This window comes from Rhamphochromis longiceps, linkage group LG14 (genome assembly GCF_057381845.1).
Source record: "Rhamphochromis longiceps isolate RC_006_pf linkage group LG14, R_longiceps_female_GT1.1, whole genome shotgun sequence".
In the NCBI taxonomy this organism is placed as follows: Eukaryota; Metazoa; Chordata; class Actinopteri; order Cichliformes; family Cichlidae; genus Rhamphochromis; species Rhamphochromis longiceps.
Window position 1 is genome coordinate 12,487,814 of NC_140570.1, and position 18,571 is coordinate 12,506,384.

At 42.5% G+C, this 18,571-nt stretch overlaps 1 protein-coding gene across 3 annotated transcripts in view; it reads left to right on the top strand.

Annotated features, from left to right (window-relative positions):
• The window catches only part of ankrd13b (ankyrin repeat domain 13B), a 46,068-nt gene that overhangs the window by 1,645 nt on the left and 25,852 nt on the right, over positions 1–18,571 (top strand). The window lies entirely within an intron of this gene.

An 18,571-nucleotide genomic window follows, 5' to 3' on the forward strand; every position in this document is an offset into this window, starting at 1 on the left:
CTGCTTGCATCTTGCTCAAGCCATCATATTTCTACACGTGTGTGCACACATTTACGCACACTTGCCTACGCATGCACACCCTCACCTTCATGTGGTTATAAAATCATAACCTGGGGAGCCATTTCTTTAGACCAAAAATGGTCAGCTGTCAGTTCACCACAGTTCCCTGCATTTACAGTAACAGATTGTGGGAATGACATGTTACATTTAAATCCTCACCATAATAATAACTATTGCAAAACACATGGCACACCTCGCAGTTAAGAGGCTCTAAGAACAGACCTCTCATAGTCAAGTCAGGGCTAGAGGTGACATAGTCACTGCGTTTCATGCATAGAGGAGATGAAAATGAATCATGTGAGCTCTTGAGGCGGAGGAGACAAAAACTTTTCAAACCCTGGCTGCTGGCTGAGGGCTTAATTAAAACTGGAAGGGCACTCACTCTGAGAAAGCGCTCTTCATTCTTAGTCAATGCACTATCTTGCAATTTTAAAGAATCTGCTCCAAAAATGTAACAGGCCGTCAATGCTCCACTTCTTATTATGACGATTATTCAAACTCTACAGAGAAAACATACCTAGCCAAACATGTGCAGTCGAGTAGGTGTTCACTCAAAAACTGGATTAGTTGCTAACCTGGGAGAGTGTCTCATATTTTCAAATGTCAAGATTTATACATTTAAAGCAAAGGTGTGCATCTTCAGTCAGTAGCTACACTTGCAGGGTCTCTTAAACAATGAAAGTGTCAGTGGGCCATTGATTGGTCGGTTTCACACTCAGAAATGCCCTAACAAATATTGGATGGATTGTATTGGATAGACTGCGTTACACGTAAGTGCAGAGCAGTTGTTCATGGTCCCCTGAAGATGAATCTCATTGCATTAAGTATTCCTGCTAACTGGGAAACGCTGGGAAATTTAAGGTGACGCAGTGAGAATCATTACAACAACCCAGTCGCGGGAAGGACTACAAACATTTTATCCATTTCCTGAAAGAGACACATCTGCCTTTCAAGCATCTCACTGTTGTAATGTATAATAATGGAATTTCTAATGGCCAATGTCAAGCAACACAGGTAGATGCTGACCTGCTCGCACCTTTTTATGAAAGTAGCTCGCTAATGATATACCTCTAGCTTGTAATTATTAACTGTCTTTGCATTACTTCTGTACTTTGTGCGTCCCTCCCTCGTGCCTATAATTCGGCAACAGTAGGCAGCTCGTATAGTTTATACCATATATTATTATTGTATTTATTTTGCCACCATCTAAGTGTGTTAATGAAGTATTAAATATTAACACATTACTTTACTGTAGCTAATATTTCACATCACGGTCAGTAAACAGAAACTTCTGGCCAGGTTTGGTTTACACAGGCTCAATAAATTTGCCCTCATAGCTCCATAGTAATTCATTTTTCAGGAACTCTTGTATCCATAAATATTTTATAATGCAAATTTTTATTCCTCTTCTGCTGTGCATTGGAACCTCCTACTTTTTTTCTTTTTTTCTTTTTAAACTAATCCAACCAGATCGTCTGCTACTTGTTTTTACTGCATTAGAGCAAACAAAGTGCTAAATGTGCAAATGAACTTAGTAAATAAGCACAGCTGATCATCTTCCAGTTGCAAGTTATTTTTATTGCACTTTATTTCAGTTACAGTACACTGGGCAATGTCTACCAACTGTCATTATGCACCCTAGGTGTATATGAAATTTAAAACAGTGGTAAGATTACAGTCTGTTTTCTCTCCTTGCTTATATTAGAATATAACTTTAAAGATATTTCCAAGAACATAATGATTTTTTTCCCACATATTCCTTGCATTTTCCCTGCCAGCACCAGGTGTGTTTTCTCAGAGTCTAAAGCTCAACGTGTATGTGGTGACAGGTCGCAAACTACAGCAAAATGTCTCTTCATGTGATTGTATGCTCATGTGGATTATGTTATACAATCCTGCAGACCTTTTCCTCGTTTTATAAACCAATGTCAGCTTTAAGAATTAGCATTATATCCATGAACTCATTTGTGATGCATTACTTGGTATGCTTTATACAATCAACTCCTAGAACCCAGTTGCAGTACTTGTGTTGCCGCCTAAACTAGGACAGCCTGCATGCAGCAAGCTTGGACTCTCAGCTTCTAGCAGTCACAAACCTGTGAAACACTCAAGCGAGCACATTAGTGATGTTGATCTCAGGTGTCAGGAAGTATTCTAGATAGCTGTGGCACTTCCACGGGAGGGGACAAAACAGGACTTTTAAAAATTTTGTCTTTTTTTGTAATAACTGCAGACAGCGATGGAGGTTGAATACTTCAAGTTAACTTTATATTCATTTTTCCCAAACTTCTAAAATCCCTGCCGGAGTAAACTTGAGCCCAAGGTTGCCTAGTCTGTCCGAGACCTACTTGGCCTGCCCTGCTGCTCAAAAGCAGGACACTGTTTGAGATTTATTGGCGTGAACTTTGATTTCCATGCTCAGATATGGAATATTGCTGAAGTGAAAATCAAGGCCACTAACCTACTTTTGTTCACTGGCCTAGTGTGATAGTTTCCAGCTAGGGCAACCAAATGAGAGGAAACACAGAGGAGGAAACATAAGTGTTTGACCAAAAAAACAAAAAAAAAGTGTGAATGTAAAGATATAGGTAGTAGGTTAAATCTTGTATGCACTGCACTTTGGAGAGCAGATCTGCTGAAAACCAATTTTATACAGTAACTTTCTCACACTGTAGTAGCGGGCTCTAGCTGCAGTAAGCCACCAGAAATTGCCGGAATGATTGCGGATTTCAAGATTTGTGTGTGTGACATCAGACAGATAACAAAAAAATAATATACCTTGGTCAAACATGCATGATAAACCCAATGATTCTTAAGAGGCGTGCTAAAGAATATTAGAGGCATAAGCATATTCCCAGTTCTCATAGTGTCATATGAGAGGAATTAAAATGATACGGCCCAGATAACAAAGACAGTATTTTGCAGAACAGTGTAATATCACTGACCTCTGCGTTACACCTCAGTAATCTATGATCAGACTTATCATTTCGCCATGTGCATACATCAAATATCCGGCACTGATTCGGTCCACAGTCTTATTTCCTTCCTGTAATGCAGTGACTGGATGGTTTAACATGAAACTCAAGCTGTCTTTTTTTTCTTTCTTTTTTTTCTTAAATGGATTTTTTGCAAGACTTCCACTATTAGAGTGTAGCATGCATGTACAGGTATCGTTTGTGAGAAGATAACAGGTTAGGTAAGATTGGGAATGGTACAATAAATGCCAGCTGACCATGGATAAAACCACCAATAAAAAGAAGGAGATGGAAAATAAGAAGGAAAAACAAGCAGCGGTGGGTTACAAAAGAAAAAAAGAGAGGATGAGAGATCCTGGGGTGAGATTCTTAGCCGCTTTTTTACCACAGCTTTGAGTTAAGGAGTGCACTAACAGCCGGCTGGGTAACGAGAGGCGGAATTGGAAATCAAGGAGGCAAACACTGACAGTCTGAACCGAGGAGCGGAGGCACAAACAAGGTAATGACAGGAGTGAAGACAGAGAGCAGAGAAGTGAAGAGGAGGTGGGGAGGAAATAATGACAGACTTTGACCATGAGCAGACTCTGTTTGGGTTGTGCAGAAGCGCAGCGTAATTGAAAAAGAACAGGGCCATGTAAGGAGTGATGGTCTATCTTAGGACAAAGCCAGGAAATGACAGAAAGATTTCTCTGTTGCTGTTTCTTGTCTTCTCTGCACCTCTTTGCTTCCCCCCCCCCCCCCCCCCCCCCCTCCCTCCTATCAGAGCTGGTTTGATTATGATGCCCTTGGCGAGGTACTAATGTTACATCAGTATTATAAAATCTTATGCCGGAGTGCTAGCTTGAGGGGAATGGAGCCATAAATTAAGGCTCTCGGGTTCATTGGCTTCACTATAGGCCGGAATCTTTATGCTGAGCAGCTGCTATCTGATCGCACCTGACTACGAGCACATACTTCTCTTCCTTCTTCCCAAGTCGCATTTCCCTCAATGTCTAAAGTTGTCTTTATCCTCTTTCCCGAGTGCTTTCCACCCCTCGTTATCTCCCAAGTATCCATCCATCAAACCCACCCTACCCTTTTTTCTTCTGTGTAATAAAAATCCAATTCCAGATTTCAGGGGCCACGTATGCTGGGTTGGGTCATACTTAGAATAGAATAGAATAGAATAGAATTCAACTTTATTGTCATTGCACATGCACAGGTACAGGGCAACGAAATGCAGTTTGCATCCATCCAGAAGTGCTTTAGTGATATAGATATATTACAATATATATTAGCAATAATATAGATATGTGAGTATATTACAGAAATGGGTCTATTATGGTATGTTATAATGTACACGGTATGAAGTATGTTGTGAATATTCTATAACTATAAGTATGTACAGGCTGTAGTGAGTACAAGCTATGTACAGGATATGAACAGGATATAAATATGAAAAACTATACAGAATATGAAATAAATAACTTTACAGAATCTGGGATATACAGCTATACAGAAATGGGAACTATGCAAGTTGTAAACAGTTGTAGGATTAAAGATTATCGAATGTACAGAATGATTATTTACACAGAGCTATACAGTAGTGCAGTTAAGATAAGTGAGGGTGTAGATAGTTTCTACAGAGGCTATATAAAGTGCTAGTGGTTGTGAGTGGTGGTTCAGTCCATGTTATTATTGTGTTTGAGGGTACAGTTGTCCATTGTGGGTGTGTGTATGTTCAGTCCATGAGTTAACGTGGGTCAGATGTCAGGAGGCAGAGTTCAGGAGTCTGACAGCTGTGGGGAAGAAGCTGCTCTGGTACCTGGTGGTCTTAGTCCGGAGGCTCCTGTGGCGCCTCCCAGAGGGCAGGAGGGTGAAGAGTCCATGTGATGGGTGACTGGGGTCTTTGATGATTTTCCCAGGCCTTTTCAGACACCGCTTCCTGTAGATGTCTTTTATGGCAGGAAGTGGTGCTCCGGCGATGCGCTGGGCAGTTTTCACGACCCTCTGCAACGCCTTCCGGTCCGAGGCAGAGCAGTTCCCGTACCAGACTGTTATACAGTTGGTCAGGATGCTCTCGATGGTGAACGATAGAAGTTCACCAGGGTGTCTGAGGACAGGTGGTTCTTCCTCAGAGTCCTCAAGAAGAAGAGGCGCTGGTGAGCCTTCTTGACCAGCTTGGAGCAGTTGGTCGTCCAGGTGAGATCCTCGGAGATGTGGACTCCCAGGAACTTGAAGCTGCTCACACGCTCCACAGCCGTCCCCTTAATGTGGATGGGTGGATGTGGGTCAGCATTCCTCCTGTAGTCCACGATGAGCTCCTTGGTCTTCTCGGTGTTAAGCAGCAGGTTGTTTCTGTCGCACCACTCAGCCAGACGATCCACCTCCTCCCTGTAGGCGGCCTCATCGTTGTCACTGATGAGGCCAATCACCGTGGTGTCATCTGCAAACTTAATGATGGTGTTGGAACCATCAGCAGGTCTGCAGTCGTGGGTGAAGAGGGAGTAGAGGAAAGGGCTCATCACACAGCCTTGTGGTACACCGGTGTTCATTGTGATGGTAGATGAGCAGCGGTTATCCAGCCGGACATGTTGGGGGCGGTTGGTCAGGAAGTCCAGTAACCATTTGCAGATGAGGGAACTGATACCCAGGTCTGCTGGTTAGGCTGCTGAAAGCTTTTAACAAATAGAGAGTGCAAAGAGAGTGTATTAGTGATAGACAATAAATACAATAAAACAAACTTTAGTTGTCTTTGTTAGGCAGACATGTAAAAGCAGGGCTTAATAATGCAGTACAGTTCAAAAAGACTTGAACCTCAGGAGGATGTTTTGATGCTTCTCTTGATTATTATTGTGAATCACCTCGAGAAATGGGAAAGCATTCCCTCTTCTGAATAGCTAAACCGCTTTTTTAATTATTTGTTTTATCATCACTCAGTGTCGACATTTTCTGGCTTTCGATAGGAAAACATTTAGGTGGCTCATGAGCCCACATGGGAAGGTGCTAGTTTTCTTTAGATTATTTTAAATACTATACTTTTTATGCGGTTATGTTCCACTTATGTTCTTGACAAGGCCAGTCTGAAATCTGAAAACAATTTGAGGACTTGTAAGAAAAGCAAATTGGAAAATTGGTGATTTGAATTGAATTATCAGGAATTTATGCTGCCAAGCTTCTAATGAAAATAAAACTGGCTGGAGAGCCTCATCAGCCTGCAACCTCCCCCGTTCAGTAATCCATCTGTCTAAGCAGCTACAACTGAGTGGCATCCAGTTTTTTAAGTACACCTATTAAGCTGCTCTTTAAGACAAATGTAGCAGCCAATCACATGGCAACAACTCAAAGCATTGAGATACAGTCAAGACAGCCTGATGAAGTTCAAAGGGAGGATCAGAAAAGAAAGGTGATTTAAGTCACTTTGAATGTTGTATGGTTGTTGATGCCAGACAGGTTGGTCTGAGTGGTTTAGAAACTGCTGATCTGCTGGGATTTTTCCCACACAACCATCTCTGTGGTTTACAGAGAATCCTCCAGTGAGTGTCAGTTCTTTGGGTGGAAATGTTTTATTATTGCCAGATGTCAGAGGAGAATGGTGAGAGTGCTTTGAGCTCATAGGACGGCAACAGTAACTTAAATAACTGCTCGTTATATCCAAGATATCCAGAAGAGCATCTCTGAATGCACATGTGGAGCCTTGAAGCAGATGAGCTACAGCAGCAGAAGGCCACACTGGGTGCTACTCCTGTCAACTAAGAACAGGAAACTGAGGGTACAGTTTCCTCAGGCCTTCCCTGGTCTGATGACTCTCGATTTCTGTTGCAACATTCAGATGGTCAGTATTTGGCGTAAACAACCCAAAATGATGTAATAGTGTGGAGGACATTTTCCTGGCATAATTTGGGCCTGTTAGCACCAACTGAGCACCAACACCACAACACCACAGCCTACCCGAGGACTGTTGCTGACCATATCCATCCCCTTATGACCACACTTTATCATCTCAAACTGGTTTCTTGAACATGACAACGAGTTCATTGTACAGTTACCAGATATCAGTCTAATAGAACACCTTTAGGATGTGGTGGAACAAATCTGCAGCAACTCTGTGTGCACGTTGTTGTATCTATGCCATTAAAATAAGGCAAAGGGGCTCCAGCCCAGTACTAGCAAGGTGTAGTGAAGCACGGTAGGAAAGAGAATATTAAGACTTAAGGCTGCTTTGTCAGTCAAATCCATGTTCCCCTCTGCACCTATACTTACTAGAAAAGCCCCCAGGAGAATTCCTGAAGATGCAATCACAACCTTCAAAGGAAAACTGGATAAAAATGTAACTTTATTTTTAGAGTTTAGACATATTTAGGGTTTTGCACTCTTTGATTATAATTTTTAGGTTAGGTCGAGAATTTAATTCTTCAAACAACCACCTTAAATTTGCTGTTTTCATTATGGAAGAGGTTACCATGGTAACCTGTTTCTCATAATAGTATAGTAAGGATTGTTTAATCATGGTTAGTATGTGGTGTTTTCTACAGAGTATCACAAACTGGGGCTAAACTCCCTTCTTTAAGTTTAGCTGCTGTCCCTCAAATAACTGGGCTTCCAAGATATTGTTAGCAATGGTGAAATTAGCTCTTAATTAAGCTAACAGCACACATTACATATTTGAAGAATTACAGTGTCCATACATATTTGTACACTGATGTGGTCCTGTTGGCTTCATCAGGTGATGGCCTCCAGCTCGCCTTGGAACGGTTCGCAGCCTTGTTTGAAGCAGTGGGAATCAGCACCTCCAAATCTGAGGCCATTGTCCTCAGCCGGAAAAGGGTGGAGTGCCCACTCCGGGTCAGGGACGAGACCCTGCCCAAGTGGAGGACTTTAAGTATCTAGGGGTCTTGCTCACGAGTGATGGGAGAAGGGAGCGGGAGATCGACAGACGGATTGGTGCAGCGACTGCAGTGATGCGGATGCTGTACCGGTGTGTTGTGTTGAAGAGAGAGCTGAGTGTAAAAGCAAAGCTCTCAATTTACGTCTACGTCCCTACCCTCACCTATGGCCACGAACTGTGGGTAGTGACCGAAAGAACGAGATCACGAATACAAGCATCGGAAATGGGTTTCCTCTGAAGGGTGGCTGGCCTCTCTCTTAGAGATAGGGTGAGAAGTTCATCCATTGAGGAGGGGCTCAGAGTAGAGCCGCTGCTCCTCCACATCGAAAGGAGACAGTTGAGGTGGTTTGGGGATCTGACAAGGATGCCCCCTGGGCGCCTCCTGGGTGAGGTTTTCCAGGCATGTCCCACCGGGAGGAGGCCCCGGGGCAGACCCAGGACACGCTGGAGAGATTATATCTCTCGGCTGGCCTGGGAACACCTTGGTGTTCCCCCAGATAAGCTGGAGGAGGTGGCTGGGGAGAGGGAGGTCTGGGCTTCTCTGCTTGGATACATATTTGGATAAATGTGTGTGAATGTGCTGTTAGAACGGCAAGAACGGCATGAACACAGGAGTCTCAGATTTCAGTGCACAACCATGAATATAAATGCAGTGATAGATGACAACACATCCAGACCTTCGGACTCCATTCCAAAGGTCTGGATGTGTTGTCATCCAGATGTGACACGTCCAGACTCGTCTCAGTAATTTCCAAATATGATTCAGGATACTGAACCAAATCAGAACCGTGACAGTGGCAAATCTAAATATATGGATTTGCTGTGCTGCTTTGCAGCTTGGTTTCGAGATGCATTGCTAATTATGCTGTTTTTCATCCATTTTAGCAAATCCAAGGCACTTGAATTTGACAGATGCTAATGAATGATGTACACAAACAACAATGACAAAAAAACAGCCCTTTGCTCTCAACATGAGCAAGAGCTCAGTGCAGCCGTCTCTTGCCACGCCACCAGGTTTACCTGACATTGCTGCATAATTCAAAAGCTGACACACACACACACACACGTTCACCAAAGAAAGAAAGTGACAGCTGTGGCTGTTTCACTCCAGTAGGCGACATTATGTGATTATGTTCATTTATAGCATATGCACTGACGCTGCCATTCAAACAGAAGATTATGCCTGTGTCTTATGCAAACGCAGTGCTGTCCCTCCCCACACGTGTACTTCCTGGTGTTTTGGTGACATGTGCTAGCTCAAACAAAAAGGTGTCAGCACCTTTAGATAACCATCACAGAGGCTTTGTATTTGCTCCTGTTGCCACGCTGGCAGGTCCACTGGCATCCCACACTGTTCGCGCTGTCTTGATTCCTGCCCCATGTCTTCCTGTCTGTCTGCAGATCTAACCTGTTGAGAGATTATAGCTGACAATGAACAGGCTAAGCTCAGTGAAACAGAGAAACATTAGATATGCTGAAAAGTAGGTCACCGTCTTCACTTGATGATTTGGTCTTACTTCCACTGTTAGAATTCACGGCATGCGCCTGCACAAGTAGAAATGAAATGCAACTGTTTTTTTTAGAAGAGTGTGAGACTTCTGTAGAGGTTTTGTTGTTCTGCGGGGAGCCCTCTTCACCGGTCGTTTTACTCGTCGTGTCACCTGTGACGCAGGTTTTGTACTGTCTCTTTTATTTATTTTGGAAGCATTGCTATGATGAGACTAAATCAGGGTTTTGTGGGAGTGTAGCGTTTCTCTGAGCCTCCTCTGGATTGAGAATCGCAGAGGCGAGAAAGAGGGCAAGGGGAGGAAAAGTTATTTTTACACTCCTTTTTCCCTTTCCCACCCTCTGTTCCTATGCGCCCCGTGCACAAACATTTGAGAGGGCTGCTGTTTGTGAATATGCACACTTTGTATGTGTGTGTGTGTGTGTGGTGTTTGCATGAAAGATTGATGTTGGCCTAAGTACCTGCCAAGCTGCGTCAGGCCAGGCACACATGGAACGAGGGAGAGAGGGGGAGAAAAGAGAGTAGTGAGAGAAGGAGCAGATGCCACAGACAGAGATGCCTATCAATAATGCAACTTCCACTGAGCTCTCTGTTGATGGGAGGGCAGGAACAAATGAAAAAGAAGGGGTTAGAGGGGAAAGCACAAAAGAGTATAGTTTGGTTATAAAGAGCAGATATGGGTTAAGGAGAAAGAAAGAGAGAAGGAAAAAATCAAAACAGGCAAATAATCAGTGGATGATGCAAAAGATTAAATAGAAAATATGGAAAAACAGATCTGCAACAAAGAGTAAAAAAAAGAAGGCATACACAGATGTTAAGAAAATAAAGGCATGGAAGAAAAATCTACACTGGCTCAAAATTGTATGCAAAGACATGCGGAGCTGCCAAAACCAGAGTCCCTACATCTCATTACAAATGTATGAAGTTTTCATCTGTCAACAGTGCCATCGTAATGAGATGATTGTCTTCTCATAATGAAATCAAACGGTTTGACATGGCGCTGATGATGACACTTCCTTCTTTTCTAAAAGACCAGGATCTTAGAAAGTGCACATGAGGAATATTGCAAAAGTGACAGGTTACACGGTAGTTCCCAGAGGAAGTGAGACTGGATCTCTCTATGCAAATAACCACATGCGTGTTTCTTCGGTAGCAGCAGTAGTAGATTTTTCAAGATACACCTGATATGGACAATTAATCAGTAATCTTTATTTGGTTGCATTTTATTTTATGATACAACTTTCGCATCTGTACGGTAAAAAACCTGGTGTGGCCCTCTTTTTCCTTCAGAACTACCTTAATTCTTTGTGACATAGATTGAACAAAGTGATGGAAATCCTCCTCAGAAACTATAGTCTATACTATGATGATAGCATGACACAGTTCCTGCACATTGGCAAGGAGCACATCCATGATATGAATCTCCTAATGGTGCTTTATTGGACTGGGATCTGGTGACTGTGATACTTGGGTACAGTGAACTCAGTGTAATGTTCGATAAACCAGTTTGAGATGATTTGAGCTTTGTGACTTGGTGCATACTGTCATCATAAAGGGATGGGCATGTTCAGCAACAATCCTCACGTAGGCTGTTTCTTTTTTAAATGATGTTCACTTGGTACTAATGGACCCAAAGTGTTCATTAGAAAATATCCCCCACATTATGTTTACACCAAATTAAGACCCTACCATCAGAATGTTGCAGCAGAAATCGTGAGTCATCAAACCAGGCAAGTTGTTTCCCATTTTTGTTCAACTTTGGTGAGTCTGTGCAAACTGTAGGCTCAATTTCCTGTTTTTAGCTGACAGAGTGGCACCCGGTGTTGTGGTGGTCACAATTGAGAGCAATTCTTCAGATTAGCAATAGGTGGATCTCAGCTTTCCAATTTCAATTAAAGTCAAAAACACAAAAATTACAGGAGAGGAGCAAAGTTCTATGGCAGCTGTTTTATTGAACAGTGCAGCTCAGCAAAACAGAAGGAAAAGCAAAGCTCCCCTAGGGTGTTCGCCGTAAGCGCATGCAGGTAGGGACCAACCCCACGGACAGACAGCAGAAAAAAGCCCTGAGGGCTTTCCCAGGCCCCCTTTTAAAGGTACCAGTAGTCCCACCTCCTGCTGCTGAGTAACTTTCCCACGAGCCCAGGAACAGCAGGTGCAGGGTCAAGTACGGGCCAGAGTTCAGGCAGGGCTCTGGCTGAGGGCCCGGCCCAAAGTGACACCCCTAGGTTAACCCTTTGCTTTGCCTTCTGACAATAGGTCACAACATGGTCAAAGGTCACACATTAGTACAGCAAATAGCATAGTTTTTGTGATAATCTTGTGATATTCATGTGAATAATACTTGACCTAACTACATCAAATATATGAGTTAAATGCATTACATAAAAATAAACACTCCAGTGTAGGTTTATAGTGTGTGTGTGTACATGACAGTGATCTCATTATGTTGTTTTCAGTATCTCTGATACCATGTAACATTTATTGTGTGCGTGTGTGTGTGTGTGTCACCGTGTGCCTAAAACTCTACATGAAAGTTACAGTATATATATATTCAGATAGATATATAGGTACAAATCCACCACATTAGATATATAGGTATACATGTCATACAAAAATCCACTACAGTGTGGTCTTCTGCGGCTGTAGAGATGCTCTTCTGTATACTTTGGTTATAACAAGTTATTTGAATTACTGTTGTCTTCCTATCAGTTCGAACCAGTCTGGTCATTGACCTCTGACCTCTGGTATCAACGAGGCATGAAGCTCTGTATACCCTAGAGATGGTTGTGTGGGAAAATCCCCAAAGACCAACAGTTAATGACTTTCTCAGATCCATCTGTCTGGCACCAGCGACCATGCTGGTTAGGTGTATCTGGAAAAGTGACCATGAATGTGGCAGTAGACAACTTATCTTAACCTTGTAATAACCGACAGGTCACAGGTCATAGGGGAAGTTTTAGGTTTAAGGTCAAGTTTCAGTATTTGAGAAAGTAGATGTTACCTTTACCTTGAAGTCTCGTATATTTATTTTGGCATTACATTCCCGACTGATGATGACAGAGGCAGAAAACCATGACTAGGCTAGATAAACCAGATCTTTTGTAACAGCTTACAAAAGCAGCTGAAGCAAAAATAAGACTCAAAGTAAAAATGGTATATATGCTAGAGAACTAATAAGGAAAATGGGAGCAAGTAGACAGGAAGGATGGGATGATGGGGATGGTAGGATCATTAGTGTTACTACAGTACAGAAAGCATGGCCTGGTTGTGCAGAAATTATATATTTGAAGAGCACGACAGAGGAAAAGCAGTGAACGTATGAACCAAGCAAAGTTGCGTCAGAACATGGCTGCATTTGGACACTCCGTCGTTCACTTTTCAGCACACACAAATAAAGCTGACTGCTCACTTACCTCCACCATTTATAGACTCTCCACCCCTCACAAACCCCCTCTGTCCTCCAGATTCAATGAATTTCTATAAGCTGACATTTGCTTTGCTTGTTTGGCTAGCCCTCAAAAGAGAAAACGTTTTCATTTTAATTTTAGTCATTTAAGCCTTTATTATTGATAGCTGATTGGCCTTTAGTGTCCTGCTGCTGACTCTTTTCACAGAAAGCTTTTTGGCAGGGAAACCACAGGTTGTTCGAATCACTTTAAATATGGCTGCATTTCCATTTCATGTCAGTTAGCTCCAGTGTCTTTATTATGCATGCTGTCTCGCTGTAAAGGCTTCCTACTCATGTTTCATGTCAACATACTGTGACAGCTTACTGTCTCGGGCGATCGTGGCTCAAGAGTTGGGAGTTCGCCTTGTAATCGGAAGGTTGCCGGTTCAAGCCCTGGCTTGGATAGTCTCGGTTGTTGTGTCCTTGGGCAAGACACTTCACCCGTTGCCTACTGGTGGTGGTCAGAGGGCCTGGTGGCGCCAGTGTCCGGCAGCCTCGCCTCTGTCAGTGTGCCCCAGGGTGGCTGTGGCTACACTGTAGCTGCCATCACCAGTGTGTGGATGACTGGTTGTGTAAAGTGCTTTGGGGTCCTTAGGGACTAGAAAAGCTTATTTAGTACAGTCTTACCTTTAGTCAACTGAGAAATTTTTGCGCCAAGCACCTTCATCGCTAACTTTACATGACCACGATATACCATCCATTGTGATTTTGTTATGACGAGTGGAAGCTCAGAGATTAGTAGGGATGACATAATGTCCCTACTGTAACTACGGAATCACACAAGTCAAACAAGAGCAATTAGACTGCCCTGTGTGTGTGTGTGTGTGTGTGTGTGTGTGTGTGTGTGTGTGTGTGTGTGTGTGCGTGTGTGTGCGCGTGCGTGTGTGTCTGTGTGTGTGTCTGTGTGTTTGCACTCAAGAAAGAAAAGCCCATTAGTAGTAAACAACTATTTTCTCTTGAGAATTCCTAGTTTGTAAATGGGGAGAGGAAATGTTGTTCATCATGATTTAGCTCAGACTGTGTGTGTGTGTGTGTGTGTGTGTGTGTGTGTGTGTGTGTGTGTGTGTGTGTGTGTGTGTGTGTGTGTGTGCGTCTTTTGTTTTTCAGCTGAACATTGTTCACATGTGAATGAGTAAGTATGTCAGTAAGTCTGCAGGTCAGCATGTCGTCGTGGGAGGACATTAGCTCTAAGTGGACTTAAGTGTTGCTCCAAGCTTTGTGTGTGTGTGTGTGTGTGTGTGTGTGTGTGTGTGTGTGTGTGTGTGTGTGTGTGTGTGTGTGTGTGTGTATGGACTCACTCAGTGGATATCTTTGTGTCACTGCTACTTGTCTACGTATGGCTCCTGTCTTCTATCACTGATGTTTTCTACTGTCACGATCATTACTTTAAACTCACAGTTTGAATTATAGCTCTGTTTGCTCTGCTAACTCCGAGCACTGTCTGTCACAATTTGTTCCTATCTCTGCTACTTCTGATGCAAATTGGGCCAAATGAGCTGCAGCAAATCTCTGCTGCTACAGTATGACACTGACGCTGTTTTCTCGTACTGCTTGAAGGTGTCATCACAACAAATGTCTCACATATTGAGTCGTGTTGTGTCGAAGATTTGACAGGGGTTAAGTGTCGCGTTGCTCGCGTTAGTTAGAAATTAAGGAGAGCTGATGCAGTGGCGTGTCCAGCGGGGTGGCCTGGGGGGGCACAGGCCACCCCCCCAACCAGACCGGCCACCCCAGGTGCCACCCCAAAGGCAAAACAATAAAATTCAATCAAATATCAAATGTCCGATTATGTTTTCACGGTGAAGCTCAGATATCCGAGTGTAAGTGAATGCAGCATCGGCTTCTGCGCTATGTGCATCACGTTAGCAAAGGTAGGAGAGCCAAGCTCGAAAGACGGCACTGCAGGAAACAATTTTTCGGTGAAAGAAAATGAGGACAGAATAAATGTCCTGGTAAGTAATATTAAGTTTGTTGAGTTTAGTAAACTTCGGTGAAATTAGAATACCAAGGAAAAAATAACACTTAAAGAATTATTGCAGCCATGGAATATATCAGACAGTATGCTACTGAGGGCAGCTAACATAAGAGTTATGAGTTATAAGATATAATCTAAGTCGTAACATTGCTGTATGGAGTTGCAGGTTAACATAACTGGACTGGCCATCGGGCATACCGGGCATATGCCCGGTGACTTATTTTTTATTTATTTTTGTAATGGCATGAACAATGAGAGGTGGTGGATTGGCCAGATGCAGGTCGATGTGTAAAAATAACTCCGTTGTTTGGTGGTGGCTATGGCGGGGCTTCCACAGAGGCCAGCAGGTGGATGAGGGAAGGGGAGGCAGGAGGAGAGACCCGAGGCAGCCGCCGGTCCTAGTGTCAGGTGAACTGAACTTCAGGTAAGAAGTTATGACCTGCAGTCTATCTGGGTCAGATATAAACCAAGTTTAGGTGGAGTTTATTTTCGTTGTGCTGACTTTTTACCGTCAGTTGCAATAACTCGTACTGCGTTCTAGCCAGCTTGACGGAGTTTTTATACAGCTGGGTGGGTGCTATGATGTTACTGATAGTGAACTTTATTTTATTCATACGTTTAGTTAGTAGAGTTGCCAACGGCTCCTTAAAAAATGGAATGGTCCCTCAATCAGAGAAAATATTACACGTTTCGTATTGAGCCGAGAAGGAACACAGTTTGTCCCGAACTTCAGCTAGAATGGAAAAAGACACAAAGCTGGAGTTATTCTGTGTTTACGCTGCACAGCTGTCTCTTCTTCTCTCATTCTCTCCCCTCCCTCTCCTGTTTCTACTTCAATCATGAAACTGATCAATGATCAGCTGATCGGCTTTTCTCTCTTGTTTATTTATCGCCCACTTTGCACCAGAAAGAGAAAACCAGCGGATGTCGCGCTAAACAACAGCAGCACGTTTAAGCTTGATCAGCTGTTGTTAGAATTTATTTAATATTAATTTTTAATATCAGCTGATGTTTGCTGGAGCCACAGCTGTAAAGCTGCTGGTCATGATGTCAGTTTGGATATGTGGTGAGAGGGAAACATGAAGATGAAACCAGGAGATGTCCTTACTGAATCATCAGAGCTGTGATGGAGAAACAGGTTTACCTTTTAGGTGACATGAATGAGTTGAAGGGAAGTTATGAACTGTTTCTGAGAGAAAAATAACACCAGGATCCTTTTCTAAGTAGCTGACAGCTGGTAACTGTGCAGGGGCGGGTCTAGCAAAGTGTTGCCAGGGGGGCAGGTAGGGCATTAACAGGGAGAGGTGGGGCACAAAGAAATACTTTTCTTTCTTATTCTCATTTAAAATATCTAGCTTTTATTAAATAATTATCTAAATCTTACAACCAAAGTTTTTATCTGACATAAATGTATAGAAATCATACATATACCAACAAGACGGTGTACATATGGAAAAGATATATATAAATTTTATAAAGTTTGTAAATGTCTTGTGTGAAACTTGTATGAAAAGCATACAAGAGTAAAAACAGATATAAGATCCCTTGAAAGATTATATAATGAATCTTGTATGTTTTGGATACTTACTAAAACAATATATGAAAGTAATGAGAAAGTGGCCACTTTCATGAGTTAAGTCATATAAGTTTTTACTATTTCTTTTCCATATGGGACTGTCACAACAGCATTTGTTTTCATTCAAAGTCTTTATGGCTTTACTACCTGGTGGGCCGGTCTGTAGTCAAAATGCCCGATTTTCTGTCCCAGTCCAGCCCTGCAGGTTAATACTGGCAGTGTCACCATGCCAGCTGACTGTATTTCATCATCAGCCAGTGTTGTTCTTGATCAATATTACCAAAGTTTACCATAAGGCAGCATAGAAAGTATTTACTTGCTTTCAGGTTTTATTCAAATGTTAGTCTTTTCATTTGTTTCCCCACTTTTTTCCTGTTTCAAAATCAAACACCAGTTTGTGAGAAGATTATCTTCTTTTTTTTAATAGGCAGATAAAGTTTTGCATTGGAACTGGCTAATTTGTCAATTGTTTGTTACAAATGTTCGTATTTTAATATTCAAAAATGTTTTTGCCCAAAACATATGTGCAGTATATGTCAGTAAAAATACTATGCAAATATTGCTGTCCTTGACTGCTGAATAAACACTGACTGATTGTATCTCTTGTACTTTATCAACGCAGTATCTAAAAACTTTGCACCGTAGTGGTTAAAATCTCATTCTAATAAGAGTTAAAAGCGCATTCGGTTATTAGGTTTATAGGATTATTGAATTATGGTTAACGGTTGGTTGAATTTTTTTTAAACATTATCTGCCAATTACATCTGCCACCCTTCTCCAAATCTGTGCCCCTACCTGGCCCCCCCAACAAAAATTTTCTAGACACGCCACTGAGCTGATGATAAGCTGTTTCAGTCGATCTGTAATGGGGGGAGCATGGCCCTTTTAAATATATGTTTGGCTTTTAGAAAGTCGATAAAAAACAAGCAGTTAAGATGCAGAGAAACCCTTTGGTGAGAATATGTGTGTGGCAGCAAGTTTATTATGCTCTCAGTCTTAACTTATAAGGTGCAAAAATAACAATAAGGCTAACTATTAAACACTAAGAGGCTGATGTGCTCTGATTGCAGGGATTTGTCACGCTCACTCAGACTGACTTCCAATTACCAACATAATGGGTTTTGCACATAATACTGTGTGCCTAGTATAATGCATTACAGAGAAGTGCTATAGGAAAACAAATGGAAAGGAGGGCGCTCGAGTGTAGTTTCATATCCACCTATCCATCTATCCAATTCAGTTCAATTTAATTCAATTCAATTCAGTTCAATTCTTTGTCCCACAAATCAGTTTAGCAGCATGGGTGACCAATGACAATATACAGGGGGACATATACCCATCCATCCATCCAATCCAGCCAAGTGGTGTAATCTCTTTAACCTGCCCTGGGTCTACCCCAGGACCTCCAAGAAAAACTAGGTGAGTTGCTATTCTGATGGCCTCTATTAGGGGAAAAGAATCGAGGCACAGAGCATAAGAGCCTCATCATGGCACAGACACTTGGAGGAGTGGTTGGTCAGCGTGAGCCTGGTGCCTGAGCCTTTACCCATGGGGCCTGGAAGGGCTCAGCCCAAATAGCCTTGAGTAGACCACCCTCATGTGTATCCGCCACCTGGAGGAGGAGCTAGAGACACTCCAATGTGCGTCTGTGTGTGTCAGCCAAAAGCAGAGGCTTTGGCCAACTTATCTTTGGCTGCCAAAATTGCCTTAAGGGGCATATATTCTTCTTCTCTCTTAGGAGAAAGGAATTATCTACATGAAAGTTCAGCGCTTTGTCCTGCTGTTTCTCTGTAATCCTATTATGTATTGTGTGCACTGCTTTTTGGCTGCATCCTGCACTCTCTGACCTGTCTCTTTCTAAATTCCCCTGTTCGCCTGTAATCACCCCCACTGGCATCCTTCCCTGACTTTATTTACCACTGTTTCTGTCACCTTCCACCTTGCCAAATGTTTCAGTTTATCCTCTCCCTTATTAGCACCCTTTCTTTCTCCCCCACGTCTCTCCCTTGGTCTCTCTTTCTGCCTCTGTGCTGCATTTCAGCTGTTGTTCAGCTGTTGTATCCAGAGTAAATTAAATCAAGTAGAGCTATAAAATAAGCTTAAACTGATAATCACCAAAATTACACAGGGACACTTAAAGGGAGAGCAGGTGTGAGACAGTAA